The sequence below is a fragment of the Eschrichtius robustus genome, chromosome 5 (genome assembly GCF_028021215.1).
Source record: "Eschrichtius robustus isolate mEscRob2 chromosome 5, mEscRob2.pri, whole genome shotgun sequence".
In the NCBI taxonomy this organism is placed as follows: Eukaryota; Metazoa; Chordata; class Mammalia; order Artiodactyla; family Eschrichtiidae; genus Eschrichtius; species Eschrichtius robustus.
Genome location: NC_090828.1, coordinates 15,116,141 through 15,131,290, shown reverse-complemented (window position 1 = coordinate 15,131,290; position 15,150 = coordinate 15,116,141). Strand labels below are relative to the sequence as shown.

At 39.6% G+C, this 15,150-nt stretch overlaps 1 long non-coding RNA gene and 1 other non-coding gene across 2 annotated transcripts in view; both read right to left on the bottom strand.

Moving 5' to 3' along the window:
- Positions 1-332: 332 nt before the first annotated feature.
- The window catches only part of LOC137764720 (uncharacterized), a 140,225-nt gene continuing 125,407 nt past the window's right edge, over positions 333-15,150 (bottom strand). Inside the window, exons 2-3 of the long non-coding RNA XR_011074051.1 lie at positions 14,871-14,994; positions 333-3,617 (exon numbers count right to left, since the gene is read on the bottom strand). This is a non-coding gene — a long non-coding RNA (uncharacterized lncRNA). The remainder of the gene's footprint in view (positions 3,618-14,870; positions 14,995-15,150) is intronic.
- LOC137765521 (small nucleolar RNA SNORA70) lies at positions 7,448-7,582 on the bottom strand. The gene has a single exon (XR_011074174.1). It is a non-coding gene; the product is annotated as a small nucleolar RNA SNORA70 (small nucleolar RNA).

Sequence of the window (15,150 nt, the reverse complement as noted above, 5' to 3'; positions counted from 1 at the left end):
TAAGAATAGTAATGAGAAATATTTATTGAGTCCTTAAAAAATTCCATGTTTTATATGTAGTACTTATTTAAATCCCCTATACACTGGTGTGGCTGGTAATGTTTCCCACTGCATAAATGAAGAAACTAAGGCTCAGAAAAGTTAAGGCACTTGTGTAAATCCACACAAATGGTCATTAGCTGAGCCAAGATCAGTTAATCTACCTCCAGAATTCACACTTTACTGCTTCCTCAGTGATCCCAGTGGTCTTACCTTTAATTCTATGTTGATCAAATGCTAAAACAAGATAAATTGAAGAAAACAAAAATAGAAAACATTCCAATATCCTTTTATTTGTCTACAAGCAGAGAGTTGATAACATAGGAAGATATAGATTTGTAACTGTTGGTCCTCCAGTGCATCAGAATGGATGTTTCCATTCCATTATGGTTATTCTCATCCTCTTGATAAAAATCAGTCCTTTAAAAAAATGTATTTACATGGAACTCTTTTCAGTCAGACCCATAATTAACAGCTGTAGGACAATGCATTCTTTATCACACATTTCTAATTTTCTTCCATGCTTTTAAAGATTTCCCCAAATACCAGATACCTTGATAGACAGTGATGGTGTTATTTCTTTCTCTTCAGGATAGAGTTTGTCAATGAAAAGATGGGATATAAAATTTAATCAGAAAGACAGAATATAGTAAGGAGTGATTTGCAGAGTAGTTAACTGTTTTGTGCTGCTCCAAAGAATGGAAAGAAAATCACAGGTGACTTTCCTGAATTAGGCTTGATGTCTCTGTGTCAGTAGTTAGACTTTCCTGCTTTAGGGTAGACCACTCTTTGTGGCATTTAGGCATTTTCATCTGCTTGTCCACCTCTTCACGACTCTAAATCTTATTCAGGACCAGAACAATTGGCTGTTGCCTAAGGAGAAAGTTCAGGGCCATTGGGAATGCTCCCATCTCTCAAATTTTGAAATCTAAAAATTTTTAACCAAGAAACAAAGACTTTCAACTTGTTACCTAGAGTAAGCAGATACAAATGCTCCTGGCAAAAATAACCTGAATTGTTTAGAAAGTTCTTTCAAATTAATTTAAATATAAAGGGTGTTTAGTTCAAGTTCTACGTTAACTCCAAGGGTTCAGTCCAGGTATTTAGAGGTTGCCATTAGAGCTTCTTTATTTCACCCAAACTTTGGGCTCTCCTTGCGGTGGCAGAATGTTTGCCGGTGATGCTAGGCTGACGTCCTATCCACTCAGTAACCCTAGTGGAATGAAGACTCCCCTCCTACTGTTCTATAAAAAGGACTCAAGGTTGAGTCTTATTGACTCTTATTTATCTCACTTGACTCATGTGCCCATCTCTATAGCAATCACCGTGTCCAAGTGGATGCAATATTTTGCTGAACATGGCCTGAGTCATATGCCCATCTTTGGAGTCAGGAGATGGAGAAATTTGGACTTGAAAGTAGGAGAGGTTTAGTCCCCAAGGAAAATTAGGTGCCTTTACCAGAAGAATGGGTAACAAATGCTAGGTATGCAAAAATAGTGGATGTCCACTATATAACTTTGTGGCCCAAAAGATTCCTCCTCTATCTTCTGCAACCTGGTGGCTCAATTGAAATGACTTTTCTCTAGGCTGACTGGTCAGTAGTTGAGCAGAAAATTTCCTGTCTCACCATTTCTCCAGTGTCTCAAGAAGACAACATGCTTTTAATCATCCACTGGGAGAAATGTGACATTTTAATGACAATTTTAGTGTATCATTCTACCATGGTTGGTAATTTTTAACCCCTGTGTCATTTGTCACTTTTCTACATCAGCTTTTCTGAAAACACTAGCCTCAAATGACAGCCTAAAAGGGAAGCTGCTTGTTAATTTTACAACTTTCAGTAAATAGATGGAAACCCCAGAGCTTAAGACAAAAGAATTTGTCTGAGGAGGACAGGTTGTCACTTGTTTCTCATCATCATGTGGGGTCAGACGGGTCTTTTTCCTAGTGCATCTCCGTGAAACTCATGACCTAATGAGCTCAGTGGGAGGCAGCTCAGGCTAAACAGAACCCCTGAGAGAATGAGTTATCGCTGTTACAGCCCACAGACGTGCATAGAGCTGAAGTAGGATGCAGTGGGTCCACGTACTGTTGCCAGTTTCCTACAGTGGCATCATTTTACTGCTTCTTTTTTTATTGCTAAGTACACTATCGAATATAGAGTTAAACAAGAACATCCTAAACATTATTTGTTATGGTAATGCACAATGCCTAGATATAAAGCGCAGTCCTTTTGAAAATTCCCCCCACCACACACACACACTTGGTACAATACATTGCACACAGTAGTAACTCAGTAAGTATTCTCTATCTTGAATGAATGCATATTACATGAGCTCTTAGAGTATGTCCTTGGGGTGCCCTCCTAAATGATGGCCCCCCCCCCTTCTTAGTACTGGTGCTCAGTCAGAATGTACCATTGTAGCCCTACCAGCTGTTGAGGGCCTGTACATATTCTGATTAGGTTGAGGTGTCCTTTCAGTGCCCATACTATATTATTGTAAAATACTGTGTACATCACTCCTGCCTCTTCTTCACCAGGCATTCAGAGTAAGCTCATTAAACACTGCTTTTCTCATGTACTGATTCTCTCTTAAGCCTCTTTTCTATCAGTTTTATATGTATCTTTTTCCCCATGATGACTCTGAGGGGTTTATGATTCATGCTAAGATGCCACTGTACCTTGTGATACTTTTCAAAGGATACAAACAGTGGAGATATAATGCCTGAATCCAAAGACTTCAGTCCCTAGTGATAGGTGATGTCAGGAAAACCAAATCTCTGGTTTCAAAGACTTCCTCTTGCCCTTCTCATAACACAGTTAGCAAGGTCCTACTTTTCCAGGACACTAAGCCAGCTGAGCTCCCATTTTTTCCCTGCTGGGATTCTCATGATCCCCCTCCTTAGCATTAAGAAATAAAGTAGCCGTGTCTCTGGTGATCAGAAGGACTGCAGGTGTCTTTGCAGGTGGAGAGAGGCGGTACGATCATTAATGTTTTAGGCTAAAAATATCAATCTTGAGGTCTAACACTTGCATTCTTTATACTTTAAAGACATATACTCTTTAAACAAACGAATTTAAAATATATGAAATTTAAAATCCTAAAAATGCCAGCTGCATCCATGTTTCTACCTCAGGAAATTCAGCCCTTCCATTACTATTAAGTACAGGCAGAGGGGGATACATGATTAATTTTAGAATGGCTATTGGGAGATTCCTAGATATAAAACAGGACTTTTTTAGCTCACACATTCTAAACAAACCATGAGTATTCATGTTGAACTCAGTGGCATCTCCTAGAGTTGCAGACTCTTGAAAGTGAGGGAGATACCGGTTAGCTCCACATTGCAAATAGTCCAGATGGTATATAAATAAAGTGAATATTGGTATTAACACATCAGAGGGCTCTATAGCCTTTGCTGACGGGCTGTGAAGCAGAAGGTTTGAGGTGTGTGAAAGAGCCACCAGCAACTCCATCAACCACAGCAGTGCAGTGACACAGGATCCCAAAGTATAGGAGGGGCCTCCTTACATTGCACCATCATCGGGCACCTGGGAGCTAGTTCTGGGTCAGCTCCTGGAGAGAAGAAGCAAACAATTTTTAGTTGAGGCAATGGAGGAGCGCTTGTAATGAAAGGTTTTCTACAACCTCATTAAGGTTCATCTGTCACAACTTACCCCCCACACACCTGTACCTTAGTGGAAATGCTCTGCTTACTGCCATCTAAGGCCATTCCTGCTTTGGTTCAGACTTCCCACTCCTGCATCTATACAACCATATCCTCAGCCATGGCAAACCCAGCACCAGACTCCACTTCTTTCCATCATGGCCTCTCAGAACGTGACCGACCAAGTTGAATATAGTGACTCCCTCCTCTCAGATATTATATCTATGCCTCTACCACACACTCCATTTTGTTATCCCAAAGTTTAGTTATTCTTATAACACTTTTATAATTGTTGCCATGTCAATGAACCATCTGGGGCAGTATTCACTTTAAACAAATTGAAATTAGACTCACTTTTTAAAACTTTAAGTGAAGTAATTTTAAAAGAAAACATTATACCACTACTAAAAATAGAAAAGCGTTTCACTTGCCATAAACAGAAGGTATCTATGGAAATAAATACAGCAAGGGCCAAAAAATGTAATTAAATTTTAGCTATACTGGGCCAGCTTGGGTCTCTCAGCCTGAGGCTTCTTCTCTGGGCGGCGTAGACGGAGACAAACCAAGTATGAGAAGAATTTAGAGGGCACCCTAGCATGAAAGTGAGGATTTCTTCTGAAAGTAGTCAGAAGGATGGGAAGCAAAGTGGCTTTCTTGATTCAGTGTGATTTAGTGCTCTGTTCTTGCATAGCCTGAGATTACCCTGCAGGCCACAGAGTAAATACCCCATACGTTGAGACCACCATCTTATGATGCATTGCCCTGTATTGCCAGTTATTCTTTGGCATGCATTTTAATCTCTCCACAAGTTTATAAACTCCCTGATGATAGGACTGGTCCTAAAGATCTTGGTTTCCCTTTCTACCTGCAAGATTCTTGATCCTGACGATTTGTTAGTAACTGAGCTAGTTACTAACTGATTTGTTAGTTAGGAGCTGAGCAGAAAGATAAGTAGGGTTAAAAAAAATACCCTAATATTTCTTGCAGTGATTCTACCTCATTCAGCTAGCAACTCTTTGGTTGGTGTTGGCAATGTAAGTGCTGGGCATATGGTGGTGAACAAGGTGGTGAATAAACAGAAAAAAAGGAGAAAAAAATATATTCTGGCAATAATAAGATGAACACATATCACGAAATAGATTTGTTTTTAGGTTTGACAGATGGTTCAAGTCTTATTTCAATGCTAAATGTATTACTCTAAATCCAGAGAAAATTACTTTACCAGAATGAAAAAAATAGAATGTTAGATCATGAAAAGGCCAGTGGGCCCTTTATTCAGTTTACTGGGTAGTACTAAAAATATTGTTCACTGATCACCTTCCTTTCAGGCTCTGGCATCAGGAACCTGCAGCTTATTCCATGACACATGTGATCATTAAAGGAGATTTATTTGGAAATAGACAGTATGTGGAGACATTCCTTAAGCCTTTTTTTTTTTCCAGCTGGGCCATGTTTTTCCATCTATCAGCTCAGAACTCCCAGGTTGCAGGGTCACAATAATGGGAAACATGTGCACAGCGCTTGCTAACTGTGTGCCAGATGCATTTCCAGTACTCTCAACATATATTAATGATTTGAGTCCTTAAAAGAATCCAATGAGTAAGGATATTAGTTTTCTTTTGCCATCATGATGAATTACCACAAACTTAGCTTAAAATGACACAGATTTATTATCTTACAGTTCTGTAGGTCAGAAGTCTGAGTTGGATCTCATGGGGCTAAAATCAGTGCCTGCAGGGCTGCATTCCTTCTGGAGGCTCTAGGGGAGAATCCATTTCCCTGCTCATTCGGGTTGTGGCAGAATTGAGTGTCTTCAGTGGTAGGACTGAGGTCTCCATGTCCTTGTTGTCTAATGGCTTAAGACTGTTCCCAGCTCCCAGAGGCCACCCACATTCCCTGATTCTTGCCCTCTTCCTCCATCTTCATGCTTTGAATTTCTCCTGCCTCTTCTCTCTTTGCATCTCCCTCTCCTGCTCTTCTGCCTTCCTCTTCCACTTTAAGGACTCCCGTGATTAAATTGTATCCACATAAATAATCCAGGATAATCGTCCTATCTCAAGGTTCCTAATCTTACTCACATCTGAAAAGTCCCTTTTGCCATGTAAAGTAATATAGTCACAAAGTCTGGGGATTAGGGTGTGCACATCTTTGGGAGGGGTCATTATTCCACCTGTCACATAAAGTACTACTGTGACCCCTATTTTGCAAGCAGAGGCTACTCTCTGAAATAATGAGAAAAATAGCAACCCACCAAGTTCCCCTTGTTCTTGCGATTCCCCACCATGGCAGGGGCCTCCCCTACCAACTTTGCTTTCATGAAGAATCTGACATCCAGGTATTTGCACTTTTAGTTTGACCATGTGACAAGCTATGACCGGTTCCAGAGCTATTTGCATTAGAACACATTTTTAATTAAGACATGAAAGGCATTCTCTTCTTGTAAAGAGATTTTAAGCAGCAGTTTTATTGAGAAGTTATTTTGCGCCTTTTTAATTACTTCCTGTTAGCATTCATATACTCCATCTATACTGGAAATTGCCCTAGTGAGTTCTAAAGGAATTTTCAGAGACCCACTGCTCATTCATCCACCTGACCTCTAAGGACCTCTAAGAAAGCATGGCTGAATCTCTCTACCCTCCTGCTTTTTCCCTTGTCTCTGTATTACAGATATCTACTGGAGTTTCATGATTCAGTATCTCAAACCCAGACAGTGAGCTTCAGGAGGGAGACAGCCTTATTTTTCTGGTTCATCACCATATTTTCATCACAAAGCACAGAGCCTGCCATAGAGAAGTGTGGTTGGTGACTTCTGACCTGGCTTCCAGTGATACCCCTGACTTAGTATTCACCTCCTTGTGTAATAATCCCCTACCCTTGAATGTAGGAAGGACCTAGTTAGTACCTTGCTTCTGACAATAGCATATGGACAGAAAAATGGGGTGTCACATTTATGATTACGTTACTAAAGATTTTGACCCCTCTCTTGCTAGCAGACTCTCACTCTTGTTTTCTTGGCTTACATGTTCAATGAACAGGCTACCATATTGGAGAAGCCCATGGAGCAAGAAACTGAGGGTGGCTTCTCGACAACAGCTTACAAGGAACTTGGGGATGCCAAAAACCATATGAGCTTGGAGGTACATCCTTCCCCAGTCAAGCCTTGAGATGACTATAGCCACAGATGCCTTCTTTACAGTCTGCGAGAGATTCTGAAGCAGAGGACCCAGATAAGCTGTGCCCAGATATCTGACCCAAAGAAAATGTGAGATAATCAATGTTTATTGCTTTAAGCCACCCAGGTTTGGATTTTTTTTTTTTTTTTTTTGACAGGAAAGTAGGATTTATTGGTGAGCATGCGTGAGGAGGGGACGGCGTCAAGACCCTTAGTGCAGGGCCTGCCGTGTGTCCAGGGGCCACAATTAGGGATGTGTTTGACCCCACAGCCATGTGGGATGAGCCGCTTTTCTGCCACAATGTTTTCAAATTCATCTATATTAAACTTAGTGAATCCCCACTTCTTGGAAATGTGGCTCTTCTGGCGGCCAGGGAACTTGACCTTGGCCCTGTGTAGGGTCTCAATCATATGTTCCTTGTTCTGCAGCTTGGTGCGGATTCACATTATGATTTGGCCAATATGGACCCTTGCCACTGTGTCCCGGGGCTTTCCAAAGGCATCACGCATACCTGTCTGGAGCCTAGATTGGGGACAGCACGCCAGTCACAAATGACTACTGGAAAAGGCCGTTTCCAAGGTCCATTAGGGCAACCCTTACAGGCAACAGGCTGCACACACTACCGAGGAGACTGCTCTTTGCAGCCATTACATGCCAGACCCCCATGTAGAAAAGAGCACGGCCGGCTTAATTGGCTGCAAATGGATCATTTTTTATGGGGCAATAGATTACTAAAACAAGTAGGTACTCAATGGGTATTAGAGGAATGACGGTATGAAGAAGACTAGGCACAAGTATTTACTTATTTTTTTCAGTTGATGGAGGGTTCATAATGACAGTGAGAAGTCTGGAGTTGAAGATGTTTGGATAACACTGTAGTTGGCTGTAGCTAAGGTGTTAGAGCAGTTCAAATTTAGACACCTTGGGAATCCTAGAAGATGTTCCATTGCTTAATCCCTTTCTCCTATGCTAAAGCAGAACATTTTTCATCAAGGAGCTTAGAATCAGATGCTTAGAATCTGCTGCCTCAATCTCTGTTTGTCCTCATGTATGCATATTTCAGGAAAAACTCTGTAGCCAGGAGAACCCTGCAAACTCCATGTAGTTGGCCCTGGGCAGAGCTGCTTACTTGTTTATCTGATATCTTTATTTATCCTGTCATGAATAAGTTCATTAGCCTCCTCCCCATTTTCTGTTGTGATTAACTATATAATATTAGTGAAGACTGATCCTGAAGCACTTCCTGGGGATGGAGAGAGGTATGACTTATTTTTCTAACAATATGTATATTGACTATCCATAGGAAAAATCAGTGCATTAAAAACAAAATGCTTCATTCCTAACAGGAGCACAGACTCGACGTCAGGTCTGCGGGATACAGCTGAAATACAGAAATATCAGCTGTAGCATTTACGAATGCAGTCCTTGAAACAGAGGAATACAGCGTATGAAAATTCAGTTGGTGAAAGTGAGGGGATGGAAAAAGATATTCCATGCAAATGGAAATCAAAAGAAGGCTGGAGTAGCAATACTCATATCAGATAAAATAGACTTTAAAATAAAGAATGTTACAAGAGACAAGGAAGGACACTACATAATGATCAAGGGGTCAATCCAAGAAGAAGATATAACAATTATAAATATATATGCACCCAACATAGGAGCACCTCAATATATAAGGGAACTGCTAACAGCTATAAAAGAGGAAATTGACAGTAACACAATAACAGTGAGGAATTTTAACACCTCACTTACACCAATGGACAGATCATCCAAAATGAAAATAAATAAAGAAACAGAAACTTTAAATGACACAATAGACCAGACAGATTTAATTGATATTTATAGGACATTCCATCCAAAAACAGCAGATTACACTTTCTTCTCAAGTGCTCACAGAACATTCTCCAGGATAGATCACATCTTGGGTCACAAATCAGGCCTCAGTAAATTTAAGAAAATTGAAATCATATCAAGCATCTTTTCTGACCACAACGCTATGAGATTAGAAATGAATTACAGGGGAAAAAACGTAAAAAACACAAACACGTGGGGGCTAAACAATACGTTACTAAATAACCAAGAGATCACTGAAGAAATCAAAGAGGAAATCAAAAAATACCTAGAGACAAATGACAATGAAAACATGACGATCCAAAACCTATGGCATGCAGCAAAAGTGGTTCTAAGAGGGAAGTTTATAGCCATACAAGCCTACCTCAAGAAACAAGAAAAATCTCAAATAAACAATCTAACCTTACACCTAAAGGAACTAGAGAAAGAAGAACAAACAAAACCCAAAGTTAGAAGAAGGAAAGAAATCATAAAGATCAGGGCAGAAATAAATGAAATAGAAACAAAGAAAACAATAGCAAAGATCAATAAAACTAAAATCTGGTTCTTTGAGAAGATAAACAAAATTGATAAACCATTAGCCAGACTCATCAAGAAAAAGAGGGAGAGGACTCAAATCAATAAAATTAGAAATGAAAAAGGAAAAGTTACAACAGACACCGCAGAAATACAAAGCATCCTAAGAGACTACTACAAGCAACTCTATGCCGACAAAATGGACAACTTGGAAGAAATGGACAAATTCTTAGAAAGGTATAACCTTCCAAGACTGAACCAGGAAGAAATAGAAAATATGAACAGACCAATCGCAAGTAATGAAATTGAAACTGTGATTAAAAATATTCTAACAAACAAGAGTCCAGGACCAGATGTCTTCACAGGTGAATTCTATCAAACATTTAGAGAAGAGCTAACACCCATCCTTCTCAAACTCTTCCAAAAAATTGCATAGGGAGGAACACTCCCAAACTCATTCTATGAGCCCACCATCACCCTGATACCAAAACCAGACAAAGATACTACAAAAACAGAAAATTACAGACCAATATCACTGATGATTATAGATGGAAAAATCCTCAACAAAATACTAACAAACAGAATCCAACAACACATTAAAAGGATCATACACCATGATCAAGTGGGATTTATCCCAGGGATGCAAGGATTCTTCAATATACACAAATCAATCAATATGATACACCATATTAACAAACTGAAGAATAAAAACCATATGATCATCTCAATAGATGCAGAAAAAGCTTTTGACAAAATTCAACACCCATTTATGATAAAAACTCCCCAGAAAGTGGGCATAGTAGAAACCTACCTCAACATAATGAAGGGCATATACGACAAACCCACAGCAAACATCATTATCAATGGTGAAAAACTGAAAGCATTTCCTCTAAGATCAGGAACGAGACAAGGATGCCCACTCTCACCACTGTTATTCAACATAGTTTTGGAAGTCCTAGCCATGGCAATCAGAGAAGAAAAAGAAATAAAAGGAATACAAATTGGAAAAGAAGAAGTAAAACTGTCACTGTTTGCAGATGACATGATACTGTACATAGAGAATCCTAAAAATGCTACCAGAAAACTACTAGAGCTAATCAATGAATCTGGTAAAGTTGCAGGATACAAAATTAATGCACAGAAATCTCTTGCATTCCTATACACTAATGATGAAAAATCTGAGAGAGAAATTAAGGAAACACTCGCATTTACCATTACAACCAAAAGAATAAAATATCTAGGAATAAACCTACCTAGGGAGACAAAAGACCTGTATGCAGAAAACTATGACACTGATGAAAGAAATTAAAGATGATACCAACAGATGGAGAGACATACCATGTTCTTGGATTGGAAGAACCAATATTGTGAAAATGACTATAATACCCAAAGCAATCTACAGATTCAATGCAATCCCTATCAAATTACCAATGGCATTTTTTATGGAACTAGAACAAAAAATCTTAAAATTTGTATGGAGACACAAAAGACCCCGAGTAGACAAAGCAGTCTTGAGGGAAAAAAGTGGAGCTGAAGGAATCAGACTCCCTGTCTTCAGACTATACTACAAAGCTACAGTCATCAATACAATATGGTACTGGCACAAAAACAGAAACATAGATCAATGGAACAAGATAGAAAGCCCAGAGATAAACCCACGCACCTATGGTCAACTAATCTATGACAAAGGAGGCAAGGATATACAATGGAGAAAAGACAGCCTCTTCAATAAGTGGTGCTGGGAAAACTGGACAGCTACATGTAAAAGGATGAAATTAAAACACTCCTTAACACCATACACAAAAATACACTCAAAATGGATTTGAGACCTAAATGTAAGACCGGACACTATAAAACTCTTAGAGGAAAACATAGGAAGAACACTCTTTGACATAAATCACAGCAAGATCTTTTTTGATCCACCTCCTAGAGTAAAGGAAATAAAAACAAAAATAAACAAATGGGACCTAATGAAACTTCAAAGCTTTTGCACAGCAAAGGAAACCATAAACAAGAGGAAAAGACAACCCTCAGAACAGGAGAAAATATTTGCAAACCAAGCAACTGACAAAGGATTAATCTCCAAAATTTACAAGCAGCTCATGCAGTTCAATATCAAAAAAACAAACAACCCAATCCAAAAATGGGCAGAAGACCTAAATAGACATTTCTCCAAAGAAGACATACAGATGGCCAAAAAGCACATGAAAAGTTGCTCAACATCATTAATTATTAGAGAAATGCAAATCAAAACTACAGTGAGGTATCACCTCACACCAGTTAGAATGGGCATCATGAGAAAATCTACAAACAACAAATGCTGGAGAGAATGTGGAGAAAGGGAACCCTCTTGCACTCTTGGTGGGAATGTAAATTGATACAGCCACTATGGAGAACAGTGTGGAGGTTCCTTAAAAAACTAAAAATAGAATTACCATATGATCCAGCAATCCCACTATTGAGCATATACCCAGAAAAAAACATAATTCAAAAAGACACATGCACCCCAATGTTCATTGCAGCACTATTTACAATAGCCAGGTCATTGAAGCAACCTAAATGCCCATCGACAGACAAATGGATAAAGAAGATGTGGTACATATATATAATGGAATATTCCTCAGCCATAAAAAGGAACGAAATTGAGTCATTTGTTGAGACGTGGATGGATCTAGAGACTGTCATACAGAGTGAAGTAAGTCAGAAAGAGAAAAACAAATATCGTATATTAACGCATGTATGTGAAACCTAGAAAGATGGTATAGATGAACCGGTTTGCAGGGCAGAAGTAGGGACTCAGATGTAGAGAACAAACGTATGGACACCAAGGGGGGAAAGCCACGGGGGGGTGGGGATGGTGGTGTGATGAATTGGGCGATTGGGATTGACATGTATACACTGATGTGTATAAAATTTATGACTAATAAGAACGTGCTGTATAAAAAAATAAAATTCAAAAATTAAAAAAGGTTAATGTAGACAAAAAGGTGAAAAAAAAAAAAGAAAAAGAAAATTCAGTTGGAAGTCTAACTTAGGATTTCTTTCCAACTTGGCTTAGTCTTGAATGGTTAAACGAATTGACACAATAAAGTGGGTGAAGGACTAATCTGAGGACACATTCTCAATAATTTATAGCACCCAATCAAGTCGTTCCACTGGCTGTAAACGTAGCAGCAGAAGCAAGCGTCCAAGTGAAGATCTGCTTAGTAGACTCTGCCTTCAGCCACCCGTCAAGTCGCCAGTTTGTTCTGAGATCCTTGACTCTCGTGCACAAGCTTTTTTTCTCCAGCAATCTGAAACTCATCGACCCTTCCTCTGGCCTCCATTTCAGCATCTTAGCTATAGGGAAGGGGACTAGATTACTCAAATTTGGGAGACATTCATTCAAAAACTAAAAATAGGACAAATACACCAAAATGGATGTGGTGTTATGTGATTTTTTAAAATTGTGCTTTTTGCACAAGTCATCTTGGAATAATTTAGAAACAATATGATGATGGTAGACATTGTTTTGACCCTTCTGAAAATTTTTTACCTTGTTTATTCATTTACACCCTCATCCACAAACTCTTTCTTGTAGTTTACCAGGAAGGTATGCATTAAGTCCCTGTAGTAAAAGGAGATTGAGGTCCCCCCCGACAGTCCTGAGAGGCTGGGTTGAAATGGGTAAGAAGAAACATCTGGTGACCCTTTCAGCCATTAGTGCATCAACACAAGGACAGTGGGTCAGGACTTAGATCTTTGTCAATATTTTCACTTGGTATAGTCTAACTCCTTTAAGGCTGGGGATTAGAGGCCCTAGAAAAGTGCCTGGAGAATAAACTAGAACTATAAGGAAGTGAGAGAAGGAATATGTAACTGCTAAAGCAGAAGCCCCTGCTCCAGGGTCTCTACTTTCACCAGGGCAGATGGAAGGGGCAGGAGGTCTTCCTTCTAGACCCTCCTCACCTGAGGGTCTGGTCTCTTTCCATCAGAGTATTTCACTCTCCCTCTCTGTCACCAGTGGTCCATTTGGGACACCACTAATTTCTAGTCTAACTGTACAGGGAATAATGAATTTCTGCTTTATTTCCCTCTCACCCACATCTATATAGCCCAAAGCACTTCTGCCACATCAGCTCCTTTGATTATCACTAAAGCCTTCTGTAGTGGAGGGGGTTTATGTCCATTCCATAGGTGAGAACACAAGTCAAGGAGTTTGCTCAAGTACATGAAGCTATGTTGAAGGGTCAGCAGGAAACCCAGGTCATCCGGCAATGAGAGCAGAGTCAAGGCTGGGACTAGGGTGAGGCAAGTGAGGTATTCACATTGCACCGAAAAACTCGGTGATCAAGACAACTAAAATTTTAATGCAAAATTTCTAAAAATCAAAAATAGCACAATTTTAAATAAAGAGAGGTTCACTGCTAGTGATTTTTTTTTTTTTTTTTTGCCTCAACTCCAGTATGGCTGGTAAGGCACTATCTTTTCACCTCCTGTTGTTTCCCAGCTTCTCAGTGCTCCCAGTGACCTGCTGTTCTGCTCTGTCCTGAAGCATGTCCTGCTGCTCTGCTCCATATCGGCATGGGCAGCCTCAGGAAACGGCCGCTTGTTCCTGCTACTGCTATTCTGGCCAGCTCTCTTCTCCTGCCTTAGCAGCCCTTGTCCAGGTGGAGAATAGCTTAGTAAAATCTCTTCCTTCAGAATGGGGTTCAGATCTATGAAAATCAGAGGTGAAATAACATTTGTTCTTTAAGATGCTGTTGTCACCACCTAAAGACTGGCATCTGCAAAGCTGCTGTCACAGTTCTACAAATAGGGAGGAAAGGAGCCAATGTCCCGAAGTACATCCTGTCTGAAGGACACCATGCGACATAGCAGAGTTGTCAAAGGGCACAAATTCTGAAGCCAGACTGTCTGCTCCAAATTCTGGTCCAAACACTTGCTAGCTGTGTGGTTTTGGGTGAACTATTTACCCTCAAACCGGGATATTAATAGGGTCCACCTAGTGAGGTTGATATGAAGAATAATACATGCAAAGTGCTTAGAACTGTGCCTGACATATAACGGGCATTCGGTACATGTCAACAATTGTTATAGTTATTTAATTTTATGCTCACAATAACTCAGTGAGCTGGTCATATTATGACCATGAATAGTAAATTTAAGTAACCCATTCAAGAAATTCTGGTAAAATGGAAGGAGATGACACCTGAACTACCATTTTCATAGAAAACCATAGAACACATTTGATTCTTTTAAGAGAAGAAAAATGTGTTTTTTACTCAGAATGGTTCCAGTTTTCTGTTTTATTGGAAATTAAGTAAGGAGCAAGAGCTTGTGATAAGGCCAAGACATTTTTTGTTTTGTTTTGCTTTTATTTGATGACTGGTCAGGCTTGTATTTTATTTCATGAGCTTTTAAAAAAAAATCATCCTTAACTAGTAATTTGGAACAAAAGTTACTTTACCTTCAACAATCTAAATTGCTCCTGTTTCTCACCTGCCTGTTGAAGAGTATTGTTTTCAGTCTTCTACAGACCTTCGTGCCTTTAAAATTGCTGGTATGTAAGCAGCACACTTTCTCTCTGTCTCTTGTTGGAACCCTGCACTAACATTGATGTAATGTACACACACTTACCACCTGCTCCACAAACCATCCCCAAATACTGTCAAATCGTGCAGGACACGGTCAAGAGGCTCTACACAGCAACAGAGAAGTGTTGATCTTGTTTTTTTATTTCCCTTGATAGATTCTGCTCTGCCTAAAAGCCAAGCAAATTAAAAACATACATTGAAGAGCTTGAAGAATTACATAAATCAAAATAATATTATCTAAGTGAAACCCCCCAAAAAGAATCACATCAGAAACCAGGGTAATCAGAGCTATATGGAGGAGAGAGTTTAAAAGGGGGGGATGT